We start from the raw sequence: 10,016 nt of genomic DNA, 5'->3' as shown, positions 1-10,016 counted from the left end.
TGAACAGAGCCTTTCGTCCTCAGAGCTGGAAGTCTGCTGTCTCCTGCTGTCCTGATGTCTTATGACAGATGGTCCCTTGTGTGGCATTATTTCTACACAGATTGCATCAACTTGGAAAACACCTGTGGTTCATTTTATCTGGAGATGGAGGAATATTCTGTCTCCCCAGCATTGTGTGTGCCACATAAGGGGTCCCTGCTTTCTTTGGGCTAAACTGATAATATGCCTCATAAGAATTTCTGAGCACGAAGACACCTGGAAACCGATGTGGCCTCTGCTGCTCCTTTATCTCTGTTTCAGACAGTGATACACAGTATTCATCTATTATTACATGGGTCTCCACCCCTTACTTGTAGCTTCGTAAATCTGATGGGGACGTGAAGTTTATTCTTTTCCCATGTGACTGAGCCAATCTGAGTCCCTGACTTTTAGGAGGAGAATAAGATTATTTCTTGCAACCTGATGCTCTTTTAAAAGAGGAAGTTACACCTGACCTCTTTGAGGTGTGTCTAATGGGCAGCTTCCTTTTTGATTTTTAGCAACAACTTTAAAGAGTAACTGTTAAGAACTTACAAAGAGTGAGTTTGCACAGGCTCTGGACGCGTTTTCTGCTCCAGTTGTGATCATGTGGAATTTTTCCTTGAGAAATATGTACAGAGACTCTGCTGTGATTTACTGGAAAATCATTATTACCACAATAATTTATTCCCATCTTTTTCCCCAAAAGAGGGAAAATCGTATTTGCATTGGGCTTATGAACGGTTTTCTGGAAGACCCATTTATCAAAAGTTTTTATTTAGAGAAAATTGTGGGTTCATATGGTATTAAGAGAAATGATAAACCTATGCATGTGTGGTCAGTTAATTTACAACAAAGGAGGCCAGAATATGCAATATGAAGGGACAGTCTCTTCAGTAAATAGTGTTGGGAAAACTGGACAGCCACAGGCAAAAGAATAAGACTGACCGTTATCCTACATAAAAAGTAACTTAAAGTGAATTAAAGATGTGAACATAGGACCTGAAATCTTAAAACTCCTAGAGGAAAACTAAGGGTAAGGCTCCTTGACACAGGTTTTGTTAATGATTTATTGAATCTGACAAAAGCCAAAGCAACAAAAGTAAAATCAATGAAAGGGATGACATCAAACTAAAAAGCTTCTGCACAACAAAGGAAACCGTCAGAATGAAAAGGTGGCCTGCAGAATGGGAGGTGTTTGCAGACCGTGCATCTGCTCAGGGGTGAATAACCAAAATAAAGAACTCATACAACTCAATCCCCAAAACCCCCAAATACTCAATTGAAAATTGGGCAGAGGATCTGAATAGAAATTTTCTCAAAAGACATACAAATGGCCCAAAAAAAAAAAAAAAAAAAAGCCCACGAAAAGATGCTTAGCATTGCTAATCATCAGGGAAATGCAAATCTAAACCACAGTGAGACATCACCTGACACCAGCCAGAGTGGCCATCCATGGAAGACAAGAGGTAGCAAGTGCTGGAGAGGGTGTGGAGGAAAGGAAGCCCTCATGCACTGTTAGCTGGAATGTAAATTGGTGCAGCCCCTGTGGAAAATAGTATGTAGATTCCTCCAAAAATTAAAAATAAAGTGACTATGTGACCCACTTGAGGGTTTTTATCTGAAGGAAATGGAAACACTAACTTGGAAAAATATCTGCACCTCCATGTTCACCGCAGCATCATTTACAGCAGCCAAGACAAAACAACCAGTGTTTCCCGAGGGATGAATAGATAAGATGCTACCAACAGCCAGGGCACAGATCAACCAATGTCCACTGATGGACGAATAGATAAAATGTTATCTACATATGTAAAATTCAGCCATAAAAAAGAATGAAGTTTTGCCATTAGTGACAACGTGGATGGACCTTGAGAGCACTATGCTAAGTGAAATAAATCAGATAAAGACAAAAGACCGTATGAGCTCATGTAGAATCTAAACAAACAAAAAATGAACTCATACAGAGAAGAGATTGGTAGTTACCATAGGCAGGAGGTAGGGGGTGGACAAAAACAGGCGAAGTGGGTCAAAAGGTACAAACTTTCAGTTCTAAGTAAGTCTTGTGATGTAATGTACAGCATGGTGACTATAGTAAATAATACTGTGTTGTACACACTTGTCCCTTGGAATCTCCAGGGGGTTGGTTCCAGGACCCTCTGCAGACACCAGAATCCACGGATGCCCAAGTCCCGGAGTGGGCTGTCTGTTTCCAGGGATCCTGCATCTGCAGATCCAGCCAAGTGCAGGGAGTAAGCAGAGCACATGTACCCTGGTTGGTTGAATCTGTGGATTTAGCACCTGAGGATTTGGAGGAACGACTATATTTATCAAAAAAAAAAAAAAAATCCAAGTATAAGTGGACCTGTGCAGTTCAAACCCATGTTGTTCAAGGGTCAGCTGTATTTGAAAGTTTCTGAGAGAGTAAATCTTAAAATATTGCAAGAAAATAAAATTATAACTGTGTGGTGGTGAATGCTAACTAGACAACATGATGATCATTTCACAACATAAACTTACAGTGAATCATCATATTGTGGACCTGGCACTAATGTTCTATGTAAGTTATGTGTCCATTACAAGAGATAATTCAAAAGTAACATAGGGAGACCCGTGAGGCCTTTCCCCAGTCTCCTAAATGCTAGGCGCTTGCATATAGTGCAGTATCAGTACCAGGAAGTCGATAGAAATGGAGTCTGTTGCTCAGATTTCATCGGTTTCCCATGCTCTCATTTGTGTGTGAGCATTTAGTTCTGCGCAGTTGTGTTGCACGTGTAGGTTAGTGTACCCACAACCACAGTCAAGACACAGAACCGTCCCATTGCACAAAGAACCCTCTTCCTGTCCTTTTATAACCACAGTCTCCCCCCACTGTCTTCTGTTCCCCTTTTTCCTTCCCACCAGATCTCATACCCACCTCCTACCCCCTCGTGCTGTGTGTCCAACCCTCCTGTCCGTAACCCCTGGCCACCACCAGCTGTTCTCTATTTCTGCGATGTTACCATTTCAAGACCCATATAAATAGACTCCTACAGTGTGGTTGGCTTTTTTCAGTCAGTGTAACTCCCTCGAGGCCAGTCCAAGTGCTTGCATGTTGTCCACAGTGCGCTATTTTATGACCGAGTCGTGTTCTTCAGTCTGGACGTCCCTCTGTTTGTTACCCCGTTCAGCCCACTGAAGCACTGGGTTGCTTCCAGGTTTGAGCTGTTAGAAATAAGCTGTTAATATTCATGCTTCCTCTGTTTCTTTTTCTTCTGTTTCTCTTTTCTTGCCTTCCCGTGAATTACCTGAAAATGTTTGGATTCCATGTTGATTTACTGATATACCACTCTGTACCGTTTTCTTAGCGGTTGCAACATACATTGTAACTTACCACAGTCTGCAGGTGGCGAGGTCTTACCCACACTGTTACTCAGGCCCCTTTACCCTTCCCACTTTCTAAGTGGAATCGTTGTAAGTGTTTTCTCAACATACACTGAGCACCGCATCAGGTGATGTTAACATTTTTACTTCAACCATTAAGTATGATTTAATAAGCTCATGGGAAGAATATTCTATTTACCCCTATTTTTACTCATTCTGAGTGTCTTTTTCCCTTTCTGAAGGCTCACACTTTCTCTTGTGAACCTTTCCTTTCAGCTAGAGAATTTCCTTTTCCTGTTCTTGGAGGGTAGGTTTGCTGGTGACCCATTCCATTCTCCTTCGATAGACAGTTTTTATTTCCTCTTCCATCCCAAAGAATATTTTCACTGGGTGTAGAATTTATGATTCATGGGTTTTTAGAAATTTCAGTTGTTGAAAAACATTTTGCCACTTCTTCCGGCCACCGTGGCTTCTGATGAGATGGCCCCTGGCACCTGCATGGGGGGCACTGTGGGCTGTGGGCAGTTTCTGCTTTCAAGACTTTGTAGTTTTCAGAAGTTTAATTATGATGTTTTCTTTGCCTGATTTTTCTTTTTCTTATTTGGGGCTCTTTTAGCTTTTTCACTCTGGGGGTTCATGTTGCTTAATTTGGGACGTTTTCAGCCATTATTTCTTTACGTATCTCTTGAGCCCCACCCTTTCTCCTCTCCTTCTGAGACTCCAGCAGAATGAGTGTCGGCTTTTGTGGGTGGCTTCACAGGTCCCTGACACTCTGTTCATTTCTTTCTCAGTCTCCTTTCTCTCTGTTACTCAGGTTGGTGAGCGCTGTTGACCTGTCCTCAAGGTCACACACGCACACACTCTCTCTGTCTCTCCCTCCCTCACTTTGCAGCCTGCTCTGGAGACGCTCCCTCGGGTCTCCTGTTCTCCATTTCATCCCATAATAAAGCCCTAAAACTAGTGTGGCAGTTTCTTTGATGGAAAAATGTCGGCAGCTGTGAAGACCAAGGTGAGAAACCAGACTGGGTGACTTTAACCACTTGTGGCTCAAAGGTTCTGGGGAAAAAACATGGAGCCATGAAACATTTATTATAGGAATCTAGCAAAATAAACCGCAGTGCCAGCTGAAGATACCATTTGTTAAACTGAGTTTTATTTCAGCCTCAGTGTTGACTAACTGCACATCCAACTAGCACAAAGCTGGCCGGGGCCGGGGAACGAGCGAGCATTCCTCCCCAGGGGCTAGGTGTCTACTCAGAGCTGTGTCCAGACAGCAGTAACTGCAGCCCCAGAGCCGCATTCCTTGGTTTCCAGGACCACGTCCAGCTGCAGTGGGTACAGGAAAGCCTTGTTTTCACATCCAGCGTCAACGAGGCTGTGTGGGACAGGCACGATCGATCCGTCTGTTAATACAAGGTTAGACTTGGTTTCGTCCCGGCACGCCCACACAAGTAACAAGAGCTAATTTGGTTTTACATCATACACGCTGATGAGACATCACTTCCCCTAATAAGTGTGGAACTGAGGAGGGACTTCGACCACTTGAGACATCTGCACAGGTGACAGGCTGAGCCTTTGTTCAGCAGGAGGACATAAAACAGGATCAAGAAAGAATATGGGGAGAAGCAGAAACTGGCTTTCCGAAAATTCTCCAGCCACGGAGGTCTCACGCACCTGGCAGGAGGCTGCCTGACCTGGGCACACGTGGCCGTGGGGACCAGGGTGGCAAGCCAACGAGGAGAAGCTTTCTCTTGTCCCAGGTTCATGTGAAAACTACAGAATCTGACTTTCCCCAACATGTCCAAATCTTCCATCCTTTTAATTAAAAATCCAGGACAGAGCAGCCCTGTGCCTCCTGGCTCTTTCTTCCTGCAGCAGAAAGCCCCGGACACCTCAGAAACGGGAATAGACACCTGGAGGGGGGCGGGGTGACGTGGCAGTGAGTTCTCCAGGTCTCCTCACTGCCTCCCGTACATCCAAGAGGTGGGGGCCCCACCACCCCTGTGCTTCCCCCTGTGTCCTGGGGCCACCCTGACACCCCTCCCCCCCACCTTGGCACCAGAGAGAGAGCGAGGCAGCGTGGGTCACCCTCAGCTGTCCCTCCTTCCTCTGTGGTCCAGCATCAGCCCAGCTTCAGAGCCGTGGTGTCTGCTTTCTGCCCATGTGTTATACCGTTAGTGATCTGGCCAAACTGAGCGAGTGGACAGTGTCCTCCAACACAGTTTGCCTTTTCCTCATTGCAAGACCAACCGTTTGGCCCCGAATCTCCCTCCTTTTTATCTAAATGCTTTAAAAACCACATGGAATAGCTTCCCTACTAGATGGTCTTTTCCCTTTTGGGACCTACTAGAAAGGGAAACACAAAAGTGCCCATCAGATGCTGTTCTCCACAGCGTCTGCTCCGATTTCCAGTCCCTCCAGCAGTGCGTGAGGGCCCCCTTTCCCCCACACCCTCGCCAACACTTACGGTTTCTTGTCTTGTTGATGACAGCCGTTCTGACAGGTGTGAGGTGGGATCTTACAGTGGTTTTGAATTTTATTTTCCTGATGTTCAGTGGCATTGAGCATTTTTTCATGTGCTGGTCAGCCTTATGCTTGTTTTTGGGAAAATGCCTGCTCACTTACTCTGCCTATTTTCTAATCAGATTGTTTGTTCTTTTCATATCAAGTTGTGTGAGTTTTAAAAATATTTTGGATATTAGCCCCTTATTGGATATATCATTTGCAAATACAGGCATAACTCTGAGCTGTTGCAGGTTTGGTTCCAGACCAATGCAATAGATGAATATCATAATAAAGCAAGTCACACACTTTTCTGGTTTCCCAATGCATATAGAAGTTGCATTTACACTGTACTATGGTCTGCTAAGTGTGAAATAACATTATGTCTTAAAAAAACAATGTACACACCTTAACTTAAAATATTTTATTGCTAAAAAAATGCTAACCAGCACCTGAGCCTGCAGTGAGCCATACTCTTTGTTAGTGGAGGAGTTGAAATTCTGTGAGAATTAAGAAAGTGTGAGACAAAGACATAAAATGAGCAAATTCTGTCAGAAAAGCGGCATCTACAAATTTGCCTGATGCAGAGCTGCCAGAAATGTTGTGTGTTGCAGCCCAAGATCAGCAAAGATCAGCAAGAAGACACAGTCAGCCCATGTGCTCTCCGTCCAGCAGACGGCCCTGCCTGCCGTGTCATGGCTCTTTTGGTGAAGTCTCATTTGTTTCTTTTTGCTTTTGTTTCCCTTGCCTGAAGGACAGACCCAAAGTAAATGTCACCAAGACTGAACAAAGGGTGTGCTGCCTGGGTTTCTCTTCCAGGAGTGTTACGGTCTCGGGTCTTACATTTAAGTCTTTAATCCACTGTGAATTTATTTCTGTATTTGGCATGGAAGAGTGTCCCGGTTTCACTCTTTTGTATGTGGCTGTCCCATTTTCCCAGCACCAATATTTCTTCCTTTATTTTTTTCCAGAAATGAATTTAACTTCAATTTTATTTTTAACATGTACATACATATATTCATTTTCATAATTTTTTCATTAAATATTATTACAAGATATCAAGTGCAGTTCCCTGTGCTATACAGAAGAAGCTTTTTTTTAATCTATCTTAATATAGAGTATTTAATATTTGCAAAGCTCAAACATGTGTTGAAGAGACTGCCTTTCCCCACTTGAACATTTTAAAGTGAACAGTTCAGTGACACTTGTTGCATTCATAAAGGGGAACCACCCCCTCTATCTGTTTATTAAACATTTTCATTAGCCCACAGAAGTCTGAGCCCCGTCTCTCCCCTCATCCTCTGTCTCTGTTCTCCATCTTGCAGGTTTATCTAGTCTGGATATTTAATATCACTGGACAAGGTTCACCCATGTTGTAACGTCATCAGTATCTGACGCCTTTTTGTAGCTGGATTTCACTCTGCTGTTTGTATGTAAACAGCTTATCCAGGTGATGGGTGTTGGGTTGCTTCTTCTTTTGGTGAACGTGCTTGTACTTGCACTTGTCTGAGTCCCTGTTTTCAGTTCTCTTGTGTACATACTGATGGGTAGAATTGCTGGCTCATATAGTAACTCTGTTCAACTGTTTTAGAACCACTGAAATATTTTCCACAACAACTGAACCATTTTACCTGACCACCAGCAGTGTTCGAGAGTTCTCATTTCTCTGCAGCCCCACCACACCTGTTATTTTCCTTTTTAAAAATTACAGCCATTCTAGTGGGTGTGAAGTGGTTTTGATTTAATTTCCCTGAACACTAAAGACGTTGGGCGTATTTTCATGTCATGAAAGAGATGTATATATTTTTTGGAGAAATGTCTATTCAAGTCCTTTACCCATTTAAAACTTACGTTGTTTTCCTTTTTGTTGTTGAGTTGAAGTCCTTTTATATTCTGGCTACTAGACCCTTATCAGATACACGACTTGAAATTATCTTCTCCTAATCTGTATGTTAATTTTTCATTTTCTTGATAATGTCTTTGGTGCACAATTTTTTTTTTTTTTTACTTTTGATGAAATTCAACCTATCTAATTTTTCTTCTGTTACTCATGCTTTTGGTGTCGTATCCAAGAATCCCTTCCTAAGTTCATGGTCGTGAAGCTTTATCCCTATGTTTTTTTCTAAGAATGTTACCAGTTTTAGCTCCTGTATGTAGATTGTTGATCCGTTTTGATAAATTTTGGCATATGGTGTGAGATAAGGTTCCGGCTTCATTCATGTGCATCTGAGTACACAGTTGTCCCAGTGCCACTTGTTGAATTCTTCCTAACCTTGCCAAAGCCCAGCTGGCCCTAGGTGTGTGAGTTTATTTAGGTTTTCAGTTCTGTACCATTAACCTACATGTCTGTTCTCCTGCCAGTACTATGCTGTTTTGACAACTGTAGCTCATGAAATGTGTGGGTCTTTCAACTTTCTTTGTATTCAGTATGTTCTGGCTTTTCAATGTCCTTTGTAATTCCACATGCATTTGAGGATTATCTTTTCCACTTCTGCAAAAAAGGCTGTGAGAATTTCGATAGAAATTGCGATGAATCTATAGATGACTTTGAGTAGTATTGGCATCTTAGCAATATTAAGTCTTTCAATCCATAAACACAGGATGTCTTTCCATTTTGTAGGTCTTCCTTAATTTCTTTCAGCAATATTGTAGTTTTCAGTGTGCATGTCTTTGACCTCCCTTGTTAAATTTATTCCCAGGTATTTTATTCTTACATGTGCTCTGACACCTAGACCCTTCCCCATAATATTCTTTCCAGGAAGTGCCTTGCTTTCGTGTAGAAACTCTACTGATTTTTGAGTGTTGATTTTGTACTCTATAACTTTGCTAACTTTATTAGCTCTGATACTAAGTTATTTTGTGGATTCTTCAGCATTTTCGACCCATGGGAATCACATCATCTGTGAACAGACAGAGTTTTACTTTTTCCTTCCCAATTTGAATGCCTCCTTTTTCTTCTTACCTAACAGCTCTGGCCAGTATTACTAGTAAATACTGAATAGCAGCAGTGAAAGCAGACATCCTTGTTTTGTTCCTGATTAAGGAAAAAACTTTCAGCCTTTTATCATGGAATTTGATGTTCACTGTGAGCTTTTCCTAAATGTCCTATGTCATGTTGAGTAAGTTTCCTTATGTTGCTAGTTTGCTGCCTGTCTTTATGAAAGGTGATCTAGTGGCTTTTCCCCTTTATTCTGTTGATATGGTGTGTTATATTGATTGATTTTCTAATGTTGAATCGTTCCTGGGATAAATCTCACAGGGTCCTAGTGTGTAACCCTTTAAATAAATTTTTGGACTCAGTTTGCTGGTATTTTATTGAGGATTTTTGCATCTATATTCATAAGGGATATTGGCCCATAGTTTCTTTACCTCTGATTTTTTAGTCTGGTATTGGTATTAGGGTAAAGCAGGCCTTATAGAAAGAGTTAGAAAGTATTTCTTCCTCTTCTATTTTTTGGTAGAGTCTGAAGAAAAATCAGTGTTAATTCCTCTTGAAATGTTTGGTAGAATTCACCAGGGAAGCCAGCCGATTGGGTTTTTCTTTGTTGAGATGCTTTTGATAGCTGAGTCAATTTATTTATTTAGTATGGGTTTTATTAGGTATTCTATTTTTCAATCAGTTTTCATAATATGTGTATTTCCCGGAATTTATCCATTTAATCTGGATTATCTGTTTGGTGTAGACTCAGTTGTTCATAGTAACCTCTTGTCATCCTTTTTATTTCTGTGGCATCGGTAGAACTGTCTCCATGTTCATTTCCTTTTTTTTTTTTTTTTCTGACCAGATAGAGCTAATTAAGACCTTTGTGTTTACTCAGTATTTGCTTATCATCACACAGCCCATGTTCATTTCTGATTTTATTTATTTCCATCTTTTTTCCCCCTTGGTCAGTCTAGCTAAAGATTTGTCAGTTTGCTGATCTTTTCTGAGATTCAACTAGTGTTTCACTGATACCATTTTTCCATTCTTTATTTCATTTTCCATCACACTAATCTTTATGATTTCCTTCCTTCTGTCTAGGTTTTAGGTCACACTCTTTCTAGTTCCTTAAGGTGTAAGAGACAGCTGCTGATTTGAGATCTTCCACCTTTTTCAGATTAGGGAGTAATTGGTATAAATTCGTTCTGAGCAC

General features: G+C 41.6%; 1 non-coding gene across 1 annotated transcript; it reads right to left on the bottom strand.

The window, feature by feature from the left end:
* Positions 1 to 9,663: 9,663 nt before the first annotated feature.
* LOC116147548 (small nucleolar RNA SNORD44) lies at positions 9,664 to 9,723 on the bottom strand. Its single transcript, XR_004131107.1, has one exon. It is a non-coding gene; the product is annotated as a small nucleolar RNA SNORD44 (small nucleolar RNA).
* Between the last annotated feature and the right edge of the window lie 293 nt (positions 9,724 to 10,016).

This window comes from Camelus dromedarius, chromosome 22 (genome assembly GCF_036321535.1).
Source record: "Camelus dromedarius isolate mCamDro1 chromosome 22, mCamDro1.pat, whole genome shotgun sequence".
In the NCBI taxonomy this organism is placed as follows: domain Eukaryota; kingdom Metazoa; phylum Chordata; class Mammalia; order Artiodactyla; family Camelidae; genus Camelus; species Camelus dromedarius.
Note: the sequence above shows the minus strand (reverse complement) of the source record. Positions and strands in the feature narration are given on the sequence as shown.